The sequence below is a fragment of the Anguilla anguilla genome, chromosome 8 (genome assembly GCF_013347855.1).
Source record: "Anguilla anguilla isolate fAngAng1 chromosome 8, fAngAng1.pri, whole genome shotgun sequence".
Lineage (NCBI taxonomy): Eukaryota > Metazoa > Chordata > Actinopteri > Anguilliformes > Anguillidae > Anguilla > Anguilla anguilla.
This window is the reverse complement of record NC_049208.1, coordinates 46,353,081-46,375,203: the sequence shown is the minus strand read 5'-3', so window position 1 is coordinate 46,375,203 and position 22,123 is coordinate 46,353,081. Positions and strand designations below refer to the sequence as shown.

Sequence of the window (22,123 nt, the reverse complement as noted above, 5' to 3'; positions counted from 1 at the left end):
TCACCCGTGCCCGAAGACATAGGACTGTGATATCAAACTAGCACACCAGCTAGGACGCAAGCAACCGCTCCTGTCTGTGGTGCTCCTATCTTCTTCCACAAGGCTGGCTGGTAGACATTGCCCAAGATGGGGTTACACTTTTCCCCCTCTATCTCTGTCTCTCTTTCTCTCTCTCTCTCTCTTTCTCTCTTTCTTTCACTCACTCTCTGCACTGCAAAAACCAAGAACATGTAAATCTCAACAATTATTTTGGTATTATATTTACACTTAAAACCTTATTTCTATTACTTTTTTGTTAAATGAGACAACACAAATATTGAAAATGAGATTAAACGGTTTTGTCTCATTTCAAGATTTGCCAATGGGGTAAGAATATTCCACTTGTCAAGCAAACAGTTGCTTAAAACAAACTAATACAGATAATATTTTAAGTCTCGTTACAGGATTTTGAGCCTCATTACAAGACTAAAGCACTTGTTAAGATAATTCTTTCCAGTGCTCTCTCTCTCTCTCTATCTATCTGCCCCTCTCTCTTCCACGTCCTCTTGTCTACGTGTTGCTTTTATGAACTCATTAACGCGTGGGATTAAATAGAATCTTCTGCAGGCCGCGGCCAGACTTTGGTCTCACACACGCTCTTCCGCTGAGTCAGCGTGGCTGGGCGGAGATCAGGTCAAGCTGTGCAGAAGTGTGCAGAAATGTGCAGTGTGTGTGGTGTGTGCAGTGTGTGCAGAAGTGTACAGTGTGTGCAGCGTGTGTGGTGTGTGCAGTGTGTGCAGAAGTGTGCAGTGTGTGCAGAAGTGTGCAGAAATGTGCAGCGTGTGTGGTGTGTGCAGTGTGTGCAGAAGTGTGCGGTGTGTGCAGAAGTGTACAGTGTGTGCAGCGTGTGTGGTGTGTGCAGTGTGTGCAGAAGTGTGCAGTGTGTGCAGAAGTGTGCAGTGTGTGCAGCGTGTGTGGTGTGTGCAGTGTGTGCGGTGTGTGCAGTGTGTGCAGAAGTGTGCGGTGTGTGCAGAAGTGTACAGTGTGTGCAGCGTGTGTGGTGTGTGCAGTGTGTGCAGAAGTGTGCGGTGTGTGCAGAAGTGTACAGTGTGTGCAGCGTGTGTGGTGTGTGCAGTGTGTGCAGAAGTGTGCAGTGTGTGCAGAAGTGTGCAGTGTGTGCAGTGTGTGCAGAAGTGTGCGGTGTGTGCAGAAGTGTACAGTGTGTGCAGTTTGTGCAGTGTGTGCAGAAGTGTGTGGTGTGTGCAGTGTGTGCAGTGTGTGCAGAAGTGTGCAGCGTGTGCAGTGTGTGCAGTGTGTGCAGAAGTGTGTGGTGTGTGCAGCGTGTGCAGTGTGTGCAGCGTGTGCAGTGTGTGTGGTGTGTGCAGTGTGTGCAGAAGTGTGCGGTGTGTGCAGCGTGTGCAGTGTGTGCAGAAGTGTGCGGTGTGTGCAGAAGTGTGCGGTGTGTGCAGCGTGTGCAGTGTGTGCAGAAGTGTGCAGTGTGTGCAGAAGAGTGCAGAAGTGTGTGGTGTGTGCGGTGTGTGCAGTGTATGCAGAAGTGTGTGGTGTGTGCAGTGTGTGTAGAATAGTGCAGAAGTGTGTGGTGTGTGCGGTGTGTCCAGAAGTGTGCAGAAGTGTGCAGTGTGTACAGAAGAGTGTGGTGTGTGCAGTGTGTGCGGTATGTGCAGAAATGTGTGGTGTGTGGTGTGTGCGGTGTGTGCAGAAGAGTGCGGTGTGTGCAGAAGTGTGCGGTGTGTGCAGCGTGTGCAGTGTGTGCAGAAGTGTGCAGTGTGTGCAGAAGAGTGCAGAAGTGTGTGGTGTGTGCGGTGTGTGCAGTGTATGCAGAAGTGTGTGGTGTGTGCAGTGTGTGTAGAAGAGTGCAGAAGTGTGTGGTGTGTGCGGTGTGTGCAGTGTGTGCAGTGTGTGTGGTGTGTGCAGTGTGTGCAGAAGTGTGCGATGTATGCAGAAGTGTGCAGTGTGTGCGGTGTGTCCAGAAGTGTGCAGAAGTGTGCAGTGTGTACAGAAGAGTGTGGTGTGTGCAGTGTGTGCGGTATGTGCAGAAATGTGTGGTGTGTGGTGTGTGCAGTGTGTGCAGAAGAGTGTGGTGTGTGCAGAAATGTGTGGTGTGTGGTGTGTGCGGTGTGTGCAGAAGAGTGAGGTGTGTGCGGAAATGTACGGTGTGTGCAGTTTGTGCAGAAAAGTGTTATGTGTGCGGTGTGTGCAAAAGTGTGTGGTGTGTGCAGTGTGTGCAGAAGAGTGTGGTGTGTGTGGTGTGTGCAGAAGAGTGTGGTGTGTGTGGTGTGTGCAGAAGAGTGTGGTGTGTGTGGTGTGTGCGGTGTGTGCAGAAGATTGTGGTGTGCGTGGTGTGTGCGGTGTGTGTGGTGTGTGCGGTGTGTGCAGAAGTCTGTGGTGTGTGCGGTGTGTGCAGTGTGTGTAGAAGAGTGTGGTGTGTGTGGTGTGTGCAGAAGAGTGTGGTGTGTGTGGTGTGTGTGGTGTGTGCGGTGCGTGCAGTGTGTGTAGAAGAGTGTGGTGTGTGTGGTGTGTGCGGTGTGTGCAGAAGATTGTGGTGTGCGTGGTGTGTGTGGTGTGTGCGGTGTGTGCAGAAGATTGTGGTGTGCGTGGTGTGTGTGGTGTGTGCGGTGTGTGCAGAAGATTGTGGTGTGTGTGGTGTGTGTGGTGTGTGCGGTGTGTACAGAAGTGTGTGGTGTGTGCGGTGTGTACAGAAGTGTGTGTGGTGTGTGCGGTGTGTACAGAAGTGTGTGGTGTGTGCGGTGTGTACAGAAGTGTGCGGTGTGTGTGGTGTGTGCGGTGTGTACAGAAGTGTGCGGTGTGTGCAGACGTGTGCAGCTGGACTCGGTAAAAGTGCTAATCCAGCCCTACGCTGCAAAAACAACAAAAATATGTCAGCCTTAGCAAGTATATAAAAGCCTTATATTCAAACTTTTTTTGCTAAATAAGACAAAAAGAGGTGAGTCAGTTTCACCCATTAAAAAATGTGGCAATACAGTAAGACAGTTTAACTTGGAGACTGGAGGGGGGGGGAGTCTTTTGAAACCCTTTTCTTCGGAGAGTGTGTCATTTGTGCACACGGTCTTTTTGGATTTTTTATGTCTTCTCGATGGCTCTGTTCTCATCAGAGAGGGAGGGGCAGACACGCCCCTTTCTTCCCATCTGTGATAGCTCTCCTGCTTAACGATGCGTAATGTTACGTAATGTGTAACATAACATAATGACCAGAACAGGCCACTTAGCCCAACATGCTTGCCATTTTCCTCCCACTAAAGTGTACCTACCTGCTTGGTTTACCTACAAACTACATAGTATCCAACCCCGTATCAAGCCTGGTCTTGAAAATCTCTCAGAGTCTCTGCCTCTACTACGTGACCTGGCAAACTATTCCACACATTGACAACTCGCTGCGAGGAAAAAAATATTTCCTAACATCTGTGCAGAACTTACCTTCTGCAAATTTGCGTTTATGTCCCCTCATTCTACTACCAGAAGTCAGCCTGAAGAATTTCTTGTCGTTCACTCAGTTAATCCCTCATATGAATTTTATGGCCTAAACCAAAGAGTCTCCTTTTACTAAACCATGTGGCCAAGCCCGAGTTCTTTGGACGAGCTCCTGAGCTTCAGCTGGACTCCTGCTCCTACGGGTGTGGGCAGCGAGTTGAGAGACACTGTTGACCCGCCAGGAACCACCCGGCTGGCCCCGTGCCTTCGCACCTTCAACCTGCCACTGAGGAAGACGAGCTGCGAGCGCGTGGGCGCCGTCTTCGCTCTAACCGCTCATTGTTCTCGCGGGCGTGCCCGATGCTCGTTAACGCTCGCCCTGTGCGGTTATGACAGGTGTGCCTCGCGCTGTTGAATTTGCACAAAGTACCTGTCGATGGCTATGAACGCAAACACACCTTGGTTGCGTCCATGCAGTAGAAAGTCCCGACTAAATCCTTCCAGGGCAAACAGGTTTTTGCGGCTTTCCTGTAACCTGGCCCAGAATGATGTCTCAACGTCTGCCTCGCTTCAAACGAAATTAAATCAAATTAATTTGGATGGGGAATTTCACTCTCGTTATCGCCATCAGTATCATCGTTATCATTAACATGTATCACAATGCACAATTCACAACAGACCATGGGCTCCCATTAAAACTAGTGTAGGGCCTCCAGCTGGGTAGCAGTGTAGTTTAATGGGTTCAATGGGTAAGGAACTGGGCTTGTAACCTAGAGGTTGCCGGTTTGATTCCCTGGTAGACACTGCTGTAATGCCCCTGAGAAAGCAGCAGCGCTCAACCTGATTTGCTCAACCTTCAATGTATATCCAGCTGTGTAAATGGGTACTGTGTAAAAATAATCACCCAATTTGTACCCGACCTCACTACTGCTCTTCTGGCTGAATGGAAGCAAATCCCTGCAGCATTGCTCCAACATCTAGTATAAAGCCTTCCCAGGAGAGTGGAGGTTGTTATAGCAACAAAGAGCGGACCAACTCCATATTAATGCCCATTGCCTCACAGCTAGAAGGTCTCAGGTACGAATCCGGCCTGGGTCTTTCTGTGCAGAGTTTGCATGTTCTCTCTGTGTCCGCATGGGTTTCCTCCAGTCACTTCTGTTTTCTCCCACAGTCTAAAAACATGCAGGTAGGCTAATTTGAGACTCTAAATTGCCCATAGGTACGAGTGTGTGAGTGAATGGTGAGTCACACCACCTGTGACCCTGACCAGGATAAGCAGGTGTAGATAATGGATGGATGTTATTACTACACTAATGGGCTCAGTGCTGATTCAACTCAGACAGTATTTGTGTGTTTGTGTGAGTACACAAGGGCTAAACATGTACTCTGTCAGAGTAAAATGAACTCTATCAGAGTTCATTAAAGGCTGTCACTGCACACTAGCGCACAGCACTTCTACCATATTTTGTTGTGTGGTAGAGTGCAGTTACCTGTGAAGCAAAGCTTCCTTGTAATAAAAAAAGAAAATTTGTGACATTTTTTTAGGGTGTGATGGGGCTTGTGGTGACGCGACTGTGGCTGCTGAAAATGAAAATGAAACCGATCGCTGCATTTTAATTTTTATTTCACACGAATGAAAGCCGGTCTGTGCGCTAAAAATGTGTTAACGTGAAGATGTGTGTGTGAGAGTGTGTGTTAGTGTGTGTGCGTGAGTGTGTATTAGTGTGTGTGTGTTAGTGTGTGTGTGTGTGTGCGTGTTAGTGTGCATTTGTGTGTGTGTGTGAGTGTGTATTAGTGTGTGTGCGAGAGTGTGTGTGTGTGTGTGTGTGTGAGAGTGTGTGTTAGTGTGTATGTGTGTGTGTTAGTGTGCATTTGTGTGTGTGTGTGTGTGAGAGAGTGTGTGTTAGTGTGTGTGTGTCAGTGTGCATTTGTTTGTGTCTGTATTAGTGTGTATGTGTGTGTGTGAGAGAGAGTGTGTATGTGAGAGTGTTTGTTAGTGTGTGTGTGTGTATGTGACAGTGTGTGTGTGTGTGTGTGTGTGTGTGTATTAGAGTGTGTGTGTGCGGCCATCCTCACCTCAGGCCCTATATAAAGCCTACAAGGCCACGGATGGTGCTGGTGCTGGTCGGGGAGCAGTTGGGGGAAATGGGCCGTGTGAACCACGCCTGGGCGGCTCACAGCACCTGTCCGTTTCCTTTCAATCAGCAAAAAAATATCATAACACTAGAAAAACACACCCGTGTGTGCATGGATGGGAAACGAGTTGTCTGCCTTTGTATGTGTGTGTGTGTGTGTGTGTGCGCATGCATGTGTGTGATACACGTGGGAAATGAGGTGTGTGTGTGTGAGTGTGTGTGAGTGTGTGTGTGTGATACATGTGGAAAATGAGGTGTGTGTTTGAGTGTGTGTGATATACGTGAGAAATTAGATGTGTGTGTGTGTGTGATATACGTGGTTAATGAGGTGTGTGTGTGTTTGTGCGTGCGTGTGTGTGTGTGTGAGTGCATGTGTGTGCGTGTGTGCATGTGAGTGTGTGTGATACACATGGGAAATGTGTGTGTGTGTATGAGTGTGTGTAAATGTGTGTGTGCGATACATGTGGGAAATGAGGTGTGTGTGTGTGTGTGTGTGTGTGTGATACAGGCGGGAAATGAAGTGCGTGTGTAAGCTCTGGAGTTGTTTGACAGTCTGTCTCCAGAGGTCTTAAACTCGTGACTAATGGAGTATATGGTGACAACAGCGGCCTGTGTTACCTTTCACCTGGTCCCTAACCCATCTGAAACCCTGCCTCTGTGTTACCTTTCACCCGGTCCCTAACCCATCTGAAACCCTGCCTCTGTGTTACCTTTCACCCGGTCCCTAACCCATCTGAAACCCTGCCTCTGTGTTACCTTTCACCCGGTCCCTAACCCATCTGAAACCCTGCCTCTGTGTTACCTTTCACCCGGTCCCTAACCCATCTGAAACCCTGCCTCTGTGTTACCTTTCACCCGGTCCCTAACCCATCTGAAACCCTGCCTCTGTGTTACCTTTCACCTGGTCCCTAACCCATCTGAAACCCTGCCTCTGTGTTACCTTTCACCCGGTCCCTAACCCATCTGAAACCCTGCCTCTGTGTTACCTTTCACCCGGTCCCTAACCCATCTGAAACCCTGCCTCTGTGTTACCTTTCACTCGGTCCCTAACCCATCTGAAACCCTGCCTCTGTGTTACCTTTCACCTGGTCCCTAACCCATCTGAAACCCTGCCTCTGTGTTACCTTTCACCTGGTCCCTAACCCATCTGAAACCCTGCCTCTGTGTTACCTTTCACCCGGTCCCTAACCCATCTGAAACCCTGCCTCTGTGTTACCTTTCACCCGGTCCCTAACCCATCTGAAACCCTGCCTCTGTGTTACCTTTCACCCGGTCCCTAACCCATCTGAAACCCTGCCTCTGTGCTACCTTTCAAACCCTGCCTCTGTGTTACCTTTCACCCGGTCCCTAACCCATCTGAAACCCTGCCTCTGTGCTACCTTTCACCTGGTCCCTAACCCATCTGAAACCCTGCCTCTGTGCTACCTTGCAAACCCTGCCTCTGTGCTGGAACATGTAACAGCCGGGCGGATTATTGACAGCTAAACTCTGATATGACTCGTGTGAGTCATTGTGACACTTTGGCGTTCCTTTACAGAACTTAGACTCCAGAGGCCCTCGAGCCAAGTTTAATTTTGACAAGCCCCCCACGCGCATCTCTCACAAATCATAAAATTGAACTTTCCTGTCCCTGGAAGATTCATTTCTCTGTTTTTCTGTTCCATCCTAAAAATTACTGGATAGTATTTCTGTATCAAAATAACCAACGTGGAAAATTTCCAATCGCTCTTTGTTTTATCTGACAGATTGCATTGTTTACCTTTTGTATCTCTTCCAAGGCCCACACTACTTTCACACTGAATCCGACGGACCAAGACAAGCCATTCCCACTCCTGGTATATAAAATATCCTAAATTCAATTCAGAGATGGATGCGGCTGAAAGTTTAGGGTATTTCCCCGGGTCTCTGAAACCCTCCCTCTGCCCCCAGGTGATTTGCATTCTACTATCAATCAGCGGCAGCTGAGTTTCACCCTTATTTATTTATTTGCAGAACAGGAAGCTGGAGTGAAGGAAAAGCGGAACCGAAGCTGGTAGACAGAAGCAGGTCTGACCTCAGGCATGGTGAGGTTTAAAAAAATACAAAACTTTTTTTTTACGAGAATGGGGAAGAGTCTCTGACCCACTGAACCAAACCATTGGCTTCTCTTTTTTTCTGTTTGCGTCAGACAATCAGAGACATTTTCAGGTTCCTCCTGCCTGTTAATGGTGTGTGTAGTCGCGTGGGGTTTATTAAAATCTTTTAGCCGAGGTCTGAGAGAGAGAGATGGAGGGTGACAGAGAGGCAGAGAGAGAGAGGGAGAGAAAGAGAAAGAGAGAGGGAGGGAGAGAGAGAGAGAGAGAGGGAGGGAGACACAGAGGCAGAGGGATAGAGGGAGAGAGAGAGAGAGAAGTGGGACACATGGTATTGGATGTCCCACTTACTCTCCCATTATCGTAAGTAGGCCATTGCACGCTGCAGAGAATCTTCACAATCCGGCGTTTTTGAACCGAAGGGTAATCGGGTTCTCCGAGTGCTACATAAAAAATAAAAAAATTCTGTGTTACTATAGAAACGTGTTTTGTTTGTGGTCCTGACATGGAAAGGACCCCCATGAGTGTCCAGAAAGGGTGACGTTACGCACCGGGGGGATTCCCAGGGGCGGTAACGGGAATGGAGCTGCTGAATGCATCCATACTGATCACATACAGGTGAGATCACATACAGGTGAGGAGATCACATACAGGTGAGCTGATCACATACAGGTGAGGAGATCACATACAGGTGAGGAGATCACATACAGGTGAGCTGATCACATACAGGTGAGGAGATCACATACAGGTGAGCTGATCACATACAGGTGAGGAGATCACATACAGGTGAGATCACATACAGGTGAGCTGATCGCATACAGGTGAGCTGATCACATACAGGTGAGGTGATCACATATAGGTGAGGAGATCACACAGGTGAGCTGATCACATACAGGTGAGCTGATCACATACAGGTGAGCTGATCGCATACAGGTGAGCTGATCGCATACAGGTGAGCTGATCGCATACAGGTGAGGTGATCACATATAGGTGAGGAGACCACACAGGTGAGCTGATCACATACAGGTGAGCTGATCACATACAGGTGAGCTGATCACGTACAGGTGAGGAGATCACATACAAGTGAGATCACATACAGGTGAGGAGATCACATACAGGTGAGCTGATCACATACAAGTGAGGAGATCACATACAGGTGAGGAGATCACATACAAGTGAGATCACATACAGGTGAGGATATCACATACAGGTGAAGTGATCACATACAGGTGAAGTGATCACATACAGGTGAGGAGATCACATACAGGTGAGCTGATCACATACAGGTGAGGAGATCACATACAGGTGAGGAGATCACATACAGGTGAGCTGATCACATACAGGTGAGCTGATCACATACAGGTGAGGAGATCACATACAGGTGAAGTGATCACATACAGGTGAGGAGATCACATACAGGCGGACTTCACTGCATTTTCACAGTCTCTACCATTAAATCCACTTTAAAATACGACTATTTAAACACAAAATTCTTTGCAATTATTTTCGACTTCCTGCCCCACCTCCGCCCCTGTTGTTATTGTTGCGCGAAGCATGTGACAATCGGCAAACAGAGAGGCGGAATTGCGCCACGAGACGCAGCGGTTGAAAATATTTTCGATGTGGGCCTGATGACCGGGCGCGAGCAGGATCCGGGTGAGGAACAGAACGGCGCGAGGCGGTGCCGCGTGTTTGCGTTTCCGCCCTCTTCCTGTTTGCCTTTGGTGACTTAGGCCCGGTCATGCGGCTCGGTTTTCCAGGGAAAGCCAAGTACGCGGTGGGTAAACTCTGCCGCTGACTGCGCCTGCATGGACAGGCAGAGCTTGCGGGGGCCATTTTCAATCTGCCTCCCGAAATAGCCTAGCACACCTTCAAGCGCTCAGCTACCTTAGCACACTGGACCTTTTGCATCTTGGACTTGTTACTGCAGCATCAGGCAGGCTCAATATGTGTCCAGTGCCATCTTAAGTGCCATCTTGAAATGAGTCAAACTGTCTCACCTCATTGGTAATATCTGTGCCCTATTTCAATGGTCTCCAACCCTGGTCCTGGAGAGCTACAGGTTCTGCTGGTTTTTGTTCTCACCTTAAAATCAGCACCCAATTGAGACCCAGACACCAGGTGAGTTGTGTAATCAACTGCTCTAATTGATTCATGAAGTGCAGAGTCACTATGAAAACCAGCAGACCCTGTAGCTTTCCAGGACCAGGGTTGGAGACCACTGCCCTATTTCACAAAACAAATAATAGAAATAATTACAAAATATAAGGCAGGCTCCTGTATAACTTAATATGATAGTGGTGGGGCCCAATATGAGATCCTTTCATGGGGCTCAAAATCACTAGTGGTGCCCCTACATGTGTCTAAATATGGGATAATTAAATATGGGATTAAAAAAAAAAAAAAAAAAATTGAAGGTTTAACATTTAACTTATTACACTATGCTTAATTATTTTCAGCTTTCACCAGCGTCCTTCGTGAGTAACCATTCACATCAGTGTAGTGACGTGCGACGATTTTATCAGTGAACATGAATTTTGCGTTTGCCAATTAGCCTACTCCGTCCAGGATGGAGACTGAACATGGGTCCTATTCATCTGCAAGCGAAAACCGAAGAGAAAGGTGGAACGACATCAGATGTTTTGAGACACTCGGCCCGCACGCAACTTGAGAGATAAATCAATTCAGATGGAAAAAATGTGACTTAGCCAGCTACCGTTAAAGTAGCAACCCATACCTTTGCTAACCTGGCTGATTCATTTGCTCACGTTGCTAACCAGGAAGTTTGTGAGCACGCATTCCAACTATAGTAGACGAGGCCCTTAACGTTTTTAATTTCACACAATCAGTATAAATATTTTGATTCAAATATTCGCTGACGTTCAATAAACGAGTTCATATTTAGTACGAGATTCAGTTTGATAAACCGACTTTTTCTGCGACATTAAAACGAGTCGGCTATTTCTCCAACATGCCGACAATAATAAGAGAATTGCTCTGCCTGCACCATAAATGCAAAACCTTGAACTGAGTATGCAGTTGGATATTATCGGGTTCTCAAACACTGGTCTGCTTACAGCTTAATGACTATGGTATGTCTTTTGGTATGTCTTCTGGTATGAGGTTAAGCAATCATCTCTCGCTGTTGCAAAAGATTATGCATTGCTATACAGTGAGTTGACTGCATGCTTTACACTGTTGACATAGTTCGTCCTTTTTCATCTCATAAAAAAAAGAAGCAACCGGTATCGTCGAAGTCCCCGCTCCTCTTTCTGTGTTGTGTTGTAACAGCGGAAGCTTCTTCTGCACTTTTGCAGCTAGAAAACATTTGTAGATTTGTGCATTATTTCACACCCATGCCCCACTCAAACTGACAAAACTATCCAATTCAATCATTTACAAAGAAAAAAAAGGAAGATACAATTTTGATTCAGTGCCCCTTTCTCTTCTTTTGTAATCTCAAAATTAAAATTTGACATCATGGATAGTGGGGGCTAACCCTAACCACACTTCTTGACATAATTGACATGGCTTCAGACTGAAGCTTGACTGAAGAAGGACGTTCCAGTTGCCTAATACACGTTTCCTCGATTCTTCCATCCTCAATTCCTTTCCTCGCATACTTTCCTAGCATCCTCCGTTGGGTGGAGCTAAGGAAGCGAGGAAAGGACACGAAGAAAGGATACAAGGAAGTTATATAGGTGATTGGAAAGAGCCCATGGGGGTGGTGGTGGTGGTGGGGGGGGTCCTTTGTTCTGTTAGGAGCAGATAGGTGGCCAAGAGGAAGCCTGTCATGTATGTTGCAGAGAATGGAAGATAGCGGGACCCCTCTCCACCAGTGGTGAGTTTCAAGAGTGTTATGGGAGAGTAGCGTGTCCGTTGAATAATCGATGTGTGGAATAGCCTGCCAGGTCACGTAGTAGAGGCAGAAACTCGGGATTTTTAAGACTAGGCTTGATACGGTATTAGATACTATCTAGTTTGTAGGTAAAGGAAGTGTTTTATTGCCCATAGATCTGGTATGGAACGGCCTGTCAGGTCACGTAATGGAGACTGTAGAGGTGCAGTGCTGGATGCTGCCTAGACCAGGTCCTGAAGCAGCCGAGATGTTTTTCTCTCCGGCCAAACCCCAAACTGCACGCTTGTATTAATTATTAGGCTCAATGGACGCAGTTTGGCATGTGCTGGAGGACCCTGTACCGGGGGAAGGGGGGTGTGGACGCGGGGATCCCGATATAAATCGCCCTGTGACACTCCAGAGAGCTTTGGCAGGACAGGATATCCTACCGGCTGCTGTGTCCGCTCGTGGCTCCGGTCCAGGAGAAGCTGCACGCTCTGCCAAGAGCTGAATTCCTATGGCTGTCCGGTGTCTGGACACGGCTGAGATGCTTTATCTCTGTGTTCTTCTACACGGTGTTCCTCACGCACGTGTTCACCTTGTGATTCTGTGTGTTGCTTGTGTTGAGCTGCACTTGCACCCCTCCCCGAAGAAGAATTAACTTGGAGACACTCAACATGTTCTTATGTTCTAGATGGGCTGAATGGCCTGTTCTCCTCATTTTGCATTTTTATGTTTTTATCCATATTTTCCATTTGAGTCCTTCCTGTCTAAAGAAGGGTGCATTTCCTCTGAGTTTCACAGTGTGTGATCCCTCGGACTGACGTATGAGAAGGTTGACGTGAATGCTGTCGTGGCCGACCGGGCACTCGACCGCAGCCTACCCACACTGCACAGCGGTGCGCCCGTACCATAGACATGCACATTTAACTAGACAGGCAGGGCAGGCACACTTTCAGCTAACCTAAGCTTGTGAAGTCGCGGAAGTAAGACTGTACTGCACGTGTTGAGGGAAAAACATTGGAGCTCTGATTAAAGTGAATGGGGAATATCTGACTTTTGAAGGCAACACAAAATGTCCTCGATTGTATTTTGAAACTCGATTGATGTCTGTTCCATTTCATATGAAAAGCAGATTGAAAAATATGCATTATGTAATAAAATATGCACAATTAAATAAATATTTTCCCAAGACATCTGGACCAAAACAACCATTGTTTCAGAAACTGCTGCTGCACATAATGAAATTTATGACCACAAAAAAAGGGCCGATGAGGTTTTCTTTGGTAGTTAAATCACCTCGGATTTCTACATTGAAGTCAATGGGCAGCAAGCGCTTTTGCCCTCAACACGCGCAGTAGAGGCTGTTTCTCGTTACTTCCTGGACTTCACCGCCTGGCCCCTCCCGCCCTGTCCGGGCTCTGCGGCCCGTACGGTGGGGCGCGTGCGGTAAACGCATCGGAACACCTCCGATTCTCTCTGTTTACACGCCGCCGAAAATCTGACCATCACGCGGGCCTATTCCAGCAAGGCTGTCAGTAGCCTGCAGGGAGGGGGGTGGCGGTGGGGGTGGGGGTAGGGGGGGGGTTGTTTCGGGAAGGGGGCGGGGCAGCCGGGGATAAGCGCACAAAAGCTCCCATTTAGCCGCGCGAGCTAGCCGAGGGAGGACAGCACGTCCCGTTTCTCCCGGCCCGTGTGACAGATGGCGTAATGTTTATTTCTGTTTTACGTCAACCCCCCCCCCCCCCCCCCCCCATCCCCACCCCCCCCCCCACACTTTGAGGCCCGCGTCAGCCCGTGAGAGGAATAGCCGTGCCGCAGCAGGGCTCACCTCTATTTACACGTGGTCTACTGGGCACAAGTGCAGGGCTATTGCTGGTAAATGACACCTTTGGGGGGAAAAGGGGGCCGGATTTAACCCTTTGAAATGAGCACGGCCACGGATCTATTTTTCTCTCTGTCCCTGTTATTGGGTAATTGGAAAATAACTGCCATTTGCCACGGTGCCGACAGGCTGGGAGATGCATGGCTATTGGGGGGGGGGTCGAGGGGTGGGTGTCGTGGGGGCGGGATCTCTGAAATCAAATCAAAAGCGTCTTGTGCTGTTTGCACACCAGCGAACGTGACGCGTGGCTATTGCCGGGATGTGTCATGTGCAAGCGTGTTTGTGGACATGCATGGAGCAATGGGCCTTGACAAGCCTCCTCCTGCTCCGGTCCCTGTTATCTGTAACCTTTTTTGGCGGATGGCGACACCGCGCAGCAACTTATTTATTATTAAACACTGCACACGCTTCGGGAAGCCGTTCATTTTAGGAGCATGGTGACTTCACGGTTTGGGTATTTGATTTCAGCTCCTTGGCTGGCCAGCTTAATGGTGTGCTAGAGAGAATTTTTAACAATAGTCACTTGTTTATTTGCATCCGTTAACCCCTGCTGGCTGTTCATTGGCTCACAAGCTGACCTGCACTTGGATAACTGTGACATCACGATAGCAGCATCGGTTCATTGGCTGCTGATATTCAACTGACCTGCTGGTAAAAAAAAGACAGAGGAGAGCTAGAATAACCCCATAAGGTCTCCAAATAGGTTGTGTTTTAATACCTTACAAAAGCATAGCAAGGCTTAAATCGTAAAGATGTAAAATGATACGCAAAGATGTCCGTCTCTCAGGACAATGCTGGCCGTGTCCTCCAATCTATTTCTGTCCTTATGGTGTTTTTTTATTTCTGACAAACCACAGCGTGCTGAAAGGTTGGTAAATATTTGGTAAATAAATTATATTTTGGAGCATAAAGAGTGTGCGCCATTCTTTTCCCTTTTTAATTATTTTTTGTTCATCACACAATTTCCCACATGTTATACACAGTGTTCTTTTCAGGTTTACAGAGGGCAATTTCTCATTTTGCTAAATTTCTCTTTTTGGTTCAACAGATGTTTTTTTTTTTTCATGTCTTTTATTCCCAGGCAGCGAAGCGCTCCCCGCTTCTGCTGCACGTCGCCAGCGCATACGCAGAAAAGCCCGCAGACTGAGGGCGTGTCTCCGTCCTCGCCTCTGGCCCCGGGTTCTGGAGTATTTTGGGCTTTGCCGCTGGGGCGGGCACCGGGGAACTGGTCTCTGGCGATTCGGGCGTCTGAGGACCTCGGTCGATTGTTCTCCCTCGCTACACAACCTCGCCGCCGCGTTTGTTCCAGTGACGTCCCTTTGTCTCGCCGTGCGACTGGGTAACCGAGGCACGCCTGAGATATAAATGCAGCTCGGGTTCCTGAGAAGCGAAATGCGCACCGACCTGAATTTGGACTCAGCGCTGAGAACGTCCGTTTGTCTTCCAGTGCAATTCGAACGCTGCCAAATCCGCGAGGGTGGAGATGTGACTATCTTAGCTGACCTCCCGCCCTTGTCACGCACGGCTCGAGATAATCATGGCCTGACAAACCAGGCGTGTTGTCGAAGGTTGCAGCTGCGCTGGGAAGAATTTCCTTATACCTCCAAACCGCCGTAATCAAGCAACCAGCAAACAACCAGCCGGTCAATCAATGAAGCAACCAACCAATCCCTCACTCAAACAGATGAAGCAACCAACCAATCCCTCACTCAAACAGATGAAGCAACCAACCAATCCCTCACTCAAACAGATAAATCAACTGACCAGTCATCCAACTGATCTGTTTTATTTAGAGTACCTACAGTATAATTGCACAAAACGGAACATATTATATAGATATTCATGCAGCGCTCTTCACGAAGAAATAGCCCACGACATGCCAAGTGTGGCTGACCCTATTGCAGGGTGGAGTAGGCCCTGCGCCAGCTCCCAGCATGACTAGACAGTTAAATACGCAGAACCGCGCCGTCCGTGTGACTGTCGAACAGCAGGCACATTGAAATATCCCAGCTATTAGTGGAACGGCGAAGCCGTGCTGCGACCTGGCTCTTATCGGTCATTGGCGGTCGGTAGCGGGGCCTCTGGTTTGCGTCTCTCCGTTTAAAAACCCGACCGACCGGGCGCACGAATTCCTGCCTGCATTCTGGGGCGCGTGACGTCACTGTGACGTCCTCTTCCTCTTTTCACCGGGGCAGCGCGTTTGTTTTGGCAACGGGAGATGCATGACCTGATACTGCGCGGTTGCTGCCGCAGCGCGGGGGGGGGGGGGGGGGGGGCAAACCGCAACGTGCCCGCGAGCTGCAGCTGCTGTGGCATGCGCGTCTAAATATGATTTACGCAGAAATATGGTTTTCGCAGAAATATGGTTTAAAAGCATCTGACCCCGTTTTTTAAAAAAGAATTCACGGGAAATTCCTCGATGGTGACAACAAAACACGCGTATCCATGGCGACGCAGACAGCCTCGCTGGGACGGGCCGAGCCACACCCCCATGGAACGTGTCACTGGTGGTCGGCCGAAAGGTTCGTGTGCCTTTTTGAAAGTTGTAAAATCTCCAATGCATGACTACAAACACGTTGTCCATGGCAATGGGGACTCAATGGGAGGGGCCAATCAAAGGCCATCAGCCTGGCGTTCATATTTTGGGGCCTCCGACGTAAATACTGGTGCCCTCGTTCTGCACAATCCTCCAAAAACAACGCCGCCATCTTTAAAAATACAAGACAGCACTTGCGCGGCAAAGGTTTGCAAATCTGCTGCATTTCCATTAAAACAACCAGCAAGGGAGAAAAATAAATAATAGAATTTGTTAATTCACTTGTTAAGTGAAAAATTGAGAAGGGAAGTGGTTAGCCGGTTAGTCGGCGAGACCGACAAGCGCGAAGCTGCATCGTTGGGTTCCTGAGTGTGTGCGGAGATGCAGCCGTTGGGTTCCTGAGTGTGTGCGGAGATGCAGCCGTTGGGTTCCTGAGTGTGTGCGGAGATGCAGCCGTTGGGTTCCTGAGTGTGTGCGGAGATGCAGCCGTTGGGTTCCTGAGTGTGTGCGGAGATGCAGCCGTTGGGTTCCTGAGTGTGTGCGGAGATGCAGCCTTCCTCTGCCTGTAAAGGTGGAGAACATGCAAACTGCAGCCTTTGTGCGACTGCAAACGTGCACTTTCGCCCCACTGGAATTGAATGGGGAACCAGACATGCTGGATGTGTAACCCCCCCCCGCGTGCGCGAGCTAGAACCAGCCCTGCGACTGCAGCGCAGTCTGTAATTGTTTATGTGGGTCAGGTTATATAACACAACCCCCCCTCCCCACCCCCACCACCACCACCACCACCCCCCCTTTGTGCATCCAGGAAATGCTGAAAATAGGGAAGCGGTGAAGGAGGAAGAGATGAGATGATGTCGTCAGGAACCAGTGGGTGCTCTTCTTCCCTGGTTTTATTTCTGTCCCCTGAGGGGAAAAAAACAAGAGAAGAAGAGTCCTGTTAAAAATGATCATTTTTTTAAAAACCACAGGTACCTCCAGAGGAGGAAACCAGCAGACCTGGGAACGGCTTCACCCGCGTGCCTCGCATAGCTTAGCGGAGGCCGCCGCCAACGTCTGTTTCAGCGAGACGGGCGGTATGCGGTGGTGGAGTGGGAGGAGGAGGAGGAGGAAGATAATTTGTTGGAAGAATGTTCTGCCACAGGTATGCGCTTGGGTAAAGGATGAAAAAAAAGACTTTGGCATAAGAACAAGCCCCCCACCCCCCCCACCCCCCCCCCCCCCAACAGCCATCCTGCAAGCCCTGCCATCGAGCTCATATTAGAGAAAGCCACACTGCATGAAGTTCTCCCTTCAGTTTGACTGCGTGCACATTATGCAAGCGGTGGCCAGTTGCAGTTTCAAAGAAAAAGAAAAAGCAAGAATGCGTCTGACTAGCTGTTGCATGACAAGTGCATTTTAGGTCCTGTTCTTTTTAAAATTATTTTATTTACTTCCAGTTCAAAAAAGATTTAGCCTTGCTGCAAAACAATTTACAAAACTCTGGTGCATACTTTGCAGAAGTACCTACTGGTAACTTGCTAGTTACTCATACTTTTTTCTTAACATACTGCTGCAGGTCATGCACTTTCACCAAAACTTTTCAAAACATGTTTCCTGTCCTTTCAGAAACACGAATGGTACAAAATCAACTTTTCTTATTTGAAAAAGAAAACTGTACCACTTATTAAGCAAACTCTCTCTAGAAAAGTCTTACAGGGAGGTTGGGCGGAACTTTTGGAGGAAGTGGTTGCTGATTGGCCAGTCCTTGTCTGCCTGGCCTAGCAACAGCCGTCCCACGTTGCTTTAAAAAGCAACGAAAACAACGTTTCCCATAAGTCAGCTGACCGAAAAGTTGCCGGGGGGAGGGGCTGACAGGTTGAAAATTGAAAGATTTGGCTCTAACTTCTAAACTGGCCCTCCGGGGGCTGGTCTGTGGATTGAAACCAGAGCAAACTTGTGGGCTTTAAACGGTCACCGCGACGACAGGGAATGCATCCACGTGTTCCATGACTCCTGGAGAGTCTGGGGAGAGTTATAATGCACTGCAGGGCTGGCTGTCTGTGAATGTGGAAAGTTTGTGTTTGCAGTCGAATGAAAGTTTTCCAGCTGTGATCTCAGCCTAGCAGTCATGTGCAAAGATCTTTCTTTATTTATTTTTTTTAGTGCTGCTGGCTTTTAGCTAAAAGCATCAGCAACCAGCATGAGATATTATTAACATTACTGTATTATCTGCACTTTATATGCTGTATGTTTGTTTTGGTTATTTTATACATGACCTTGTACTTAGTGACTTCACCTTCCATTTCTGCTAATGTAACATGAGTGCTGCTGCTATTACAACAACAGCAGCAACAACAACAACAACAGAAATGGTGACCCTTAACATACATAGCTAAACACCCCCAGAGTTATAACCTAAAGTTATCTCTGAACTGCTTTTTAAATAACTGTCATATATCTCAAATAAACCGCTGCTCATATCACACGGTCGTTGAGCCCGGGTACTTATTCTGTCGGTCTGTGTCCCCATACTGTTTTGATGGATGATTAGATCCTGCTCAGAGGGCGGTGCTGGTGAGCAGTGGACGATAAGCTGCAATCGAGAAAAAAAAAAAAAAAACTTGGGGTGGGAGAACTTTCGTGTGTTACTTGTACTTCTGACTTTCAACGGTTGAATTTCTTCCTCTGAATTGGAAGAGAATGGGGACTGGATTTCCCACTCATTAGAATGACGCAAGCATCCAAAACCCTCAACTTTCAATTTCAATTTCAAGTCGGTTCAGTTCAATGTATTTATTTATCACGTTTTACAGATACGCTGTCGAAGAATCCCCCCAAAAAACCAGCAAATGAGAACTCCCCAGTAGAAAGAAGGAAAAAAAACACTGAACTGTGGTGAGAAAATACTCTTGGTTGGGAAGAAATTTTTTTTGGGAGGGGGGTGGTGGGGGCAGGGGTGATTAGGGAGTGGCTAGAGAGTGACAGTTACCCCTAAATACACACAGTGAAGTGCATTATGGGATTGAGACTTAAATTATTGCCCCAAACCACCAAATCACCAAATATCCGCAGAAGGGTGTTATTACATAACATATAAATAAATAATATTTCAAATATGTATAAATAAGGGCTGGGCTTTTCAGTGTGGATTCGTCAATAGAGAGTGAATAAAAAAAGGTGTTTATGTAATTGCGTTAGGACTGTGATCGAATGAGAGCAGGAGGACATGAGGCTGTCATCACTACGTCTCCTAATCACTCATACTTTACTGTTATCTCAACATTGATGCTCCTTACACACACACTGGCTAATGTTTGAACAGAAACATTGTTGTACCAATGGTGACATGGCACTAGGCGTTTACAGTATACAACGCACATAACTGTATGTGTGCGGGTCTATTAGAACACTGCCAGCCTGGATCGCCACCGGTTTTAGTGGGTGTGGCCAGTATAGTAGAGTATAATGGGTGAGGAACTGGTCTTGCAACCTAGAGGTTGCAGGTTCGATTCCCGAGTACGACCCTGCCGTTGTACCCTTGAGCAAGGTACTTAAACTGCATTGCTTCAGCATATATCCAGCTGTATAAATGGATGCAATGGAAATTTTGTGTAAGTCGCTCTGGATAAGAGTGCCTGCTAAATGCCTGAAATGTAATGTCTACAGTATTGTAACCAGTGTGGTTGCCCGGCGACCAACCCGATTTTGACCCCACGACCTTCGCTGCCTCTCGTAGCCTCTTAATGCTAAAAGCGGGTAAAACCTTTGTGTCTTAAGCAGGAGGGACATCGAGTCAGAAAAAGAACAGCGCACGTCGCCTATTCGTCACACCCAAGGCGGACCCGCCCGGTTTCAAATGTTTGCGTGAAAAAGCACGCGTGTCCGGAAGGTTCCTCGCTGTGCGGTGCGGAAGAAGCCATGTCCGCTTCACAGCAGGAGTTCAGGCGAGGCTGGGAGACACACCCAGGAACTGACCCTAGCCTGTCTGCCGCCCTGGGCGAGATTTCGGAGTGGGGTGGGAGGTATGGGGTGTGGGAGATAATGATTTTGGACCTGTTTGGCGTCCCCCTGGCACCCAAGGCAACCGCTATGTTGCGTATGGCTAGAACCAGCCCTGGCAACCACTATGTTGCGTATGGCTAGAACCAGCCCTGGCAACCGCTATGTTGCGTATGGCTAGAACCAGCCCTGGCAACCGCTATGTTGCGTATGGCTAGAACCAGCCCTGGCAACCGCTATGTTGCGTATGGCTAGAACCAGCCCTGGCAACCGCTATGTTGCGTATGGCTAGAACCAGCCCTGGCAACAGCTGCACACATAAGTGCACCAGCTAGCAGGGCCCTATAAACAGACACTGACAGTGTTATGGGGTCTTTTACTGAAAATGCAAAGCAAAACAGAAATGCTACTTTTTTTTTTGCACTGATATAATTACATATTAACATACAGTATTTATTGTGGTAGTTTCATATTTGTTCCACCTCAGCCTCAACCTGTATTCTTTTTATCTATTTATGGAGCTCGGCACATGGATTCGCCCACACCTCTTATTTGCTCCCAAACTGAGACCTATTTTTGACTCAGCCCATTCATACAATGATAGATTAAACGCTTATGAATCATTGCATTTATTATCGAGGGTTCTTATCTTTACAGGACAATAAAACAAAATAAAGAAACATGCATGTGACATTGCAAAGTTAACTGCATGTAGTCTAGAGTCCATTTTCTGTATCCTAACCCGCCCCCCCCCCCCCCCCCATTCCCTCAGGCTGCATTGTCATTCCAGCATGTTTAACCATTTTTAGTGTGCGATCAGAAATATGGGATTAGAATGTTCTTAACTGGACATTCTAATGCTGATGCCACAATCACTACTGGTAACTGAAAGCAGTGGAGTCATAGAACACTGACTTAAACTTTTCAAAAAACATTTTGTAGCAGTCGGTCTGCTGGAGAGGCGGGCTGGTCTCGGCTGCGCCGGCTGGTGGAGAGAGCACACGCACCTGGGCTGCGTTAGCTAATCAGCCCAGGTGCTTATAGGTGCGCTGCTCTCCACAGTTCGGGGCCGAGACTGGGAGCTAACACCGAGAGCGCAGTTATGATTTTCGTTTCATTTTTTTTTTTTTAGAGCGCTAAAAAAAAAAAAGAGAAAAATCATCCTCAGCTGGGATGCTGGACCTGGGCTGGGTCAGCTACGGGCGGCGCGCGGGGAAGGGGTCGCGCCGTTTTACTTTCTTTTGTCTGCGTTATTTTAGCTTGTCGTTTTAGTTCATTGTTTTTGGTCGGAACCCGTGAGGGGGAAGGGTGAAGAAGGGCGTTTATTTTATTTCATGTTTGTGTGGGTGCTCTCTCTCTCTCTCTCTCTCTCTCTCCGTGCGACAGACAGCGGTTTTCCCCAGCCAGGGGCGTCACACTGGTTTGTGACACATTCCTACCTTTTCAAAGGGTTAACTGACACGGTGCTTGGTAGGACCGCACTGTTAACCTGCTATTCAGTGCAACGTTCTACTTGACGCTAGTTCTCGCAGTTTAGCTGTTTTTTTTTTTTCTTCGAACAGGATCAGGTCTCCTGTACCGTATCTTCTTTTGCCCGTGCCCTAAAAATAGCCTTCCTAACCTGCCATGGAAACAGGCCAGAGGCCAGGGGGGGGGGCAGATTCTCTGAAACCTGGCGCAACCGTGAAATCGATCCCCGCTTCCCCTCGTCCATAATTCAGTCTCGAGCAGGGGACCCGTCCAAATAGGCGCGCTTCAGACTGCATTAAGGCGAGCAGGGCCGCTGGCCAACCTCGAGGAACGCCAAAACTGATTTCACAGCTCTTTATGTGAGGTAAATGTCGGAGTCTGAACGACGATGGACCCTCGTTCCATCAGCCTTTTTGAATTATTTTAACTTTAGAGCCATTTACAGCGTGAGGTGTTATTCACCTCTCTGGCAGGTCAGGTGAGACATAATCATGCACATTCTTGTCTCAGTCATTGATCGCTGTCTCTCTGTCTCTCTTTGTCTCTATCTCTCTCTGCATCTCGCTCTCTATCTTTCTCTGTCTCTCTGTCTCTCTGTGTGTGTCTCTCGCTATCTCTCTCTCTCTCTCTCTCGTTCTTCTAAGAAAATTGAATCCTAAACCTGCAAAAATAAATAAATAAAATGTAAGAATGCGATGACGCGGGTCTGTGTACAATGGAACACCAGCGTCATTGTGATCCTTCTCCACTGTCCTGGCGGCACATTTCCAGGGTCGA

General features: G+C 48.1%; 1 long non-coding RNA gene across 3 annotated transcripts in view; it reads left to right on the top strand.

Annotated features, from left to right (window-relative positions):
* LOC118233319 overlaps positions 1 to 22,123 on the top strand; it is a 43,522-nt gene that overhangs the window by 4,702 nt on the left and 16,697 nt on the right. For 2 of the 3 annotated variants that reach the window (XR_004766514.1, XR_004766513.1), the window contains exons 2-5: positions 7,557 to 7,627; positions 16,704 to 16,765; positions 16,867 to 17,039; positions 18,691 to 18,772. This is a non-coding gene — a long non-coding RNA (uncharacterized LOC118233319). The remainder of the gene's footprint in view (positions 1 to 7,556; positions 7,628 to 16,703; positions 16,766 to 16,866; positions 17,040 to 18,690; positions 18,773 to 22,123) is intronic. The other variant, XR_004766515.1, reaches the window with a different exon arrangement.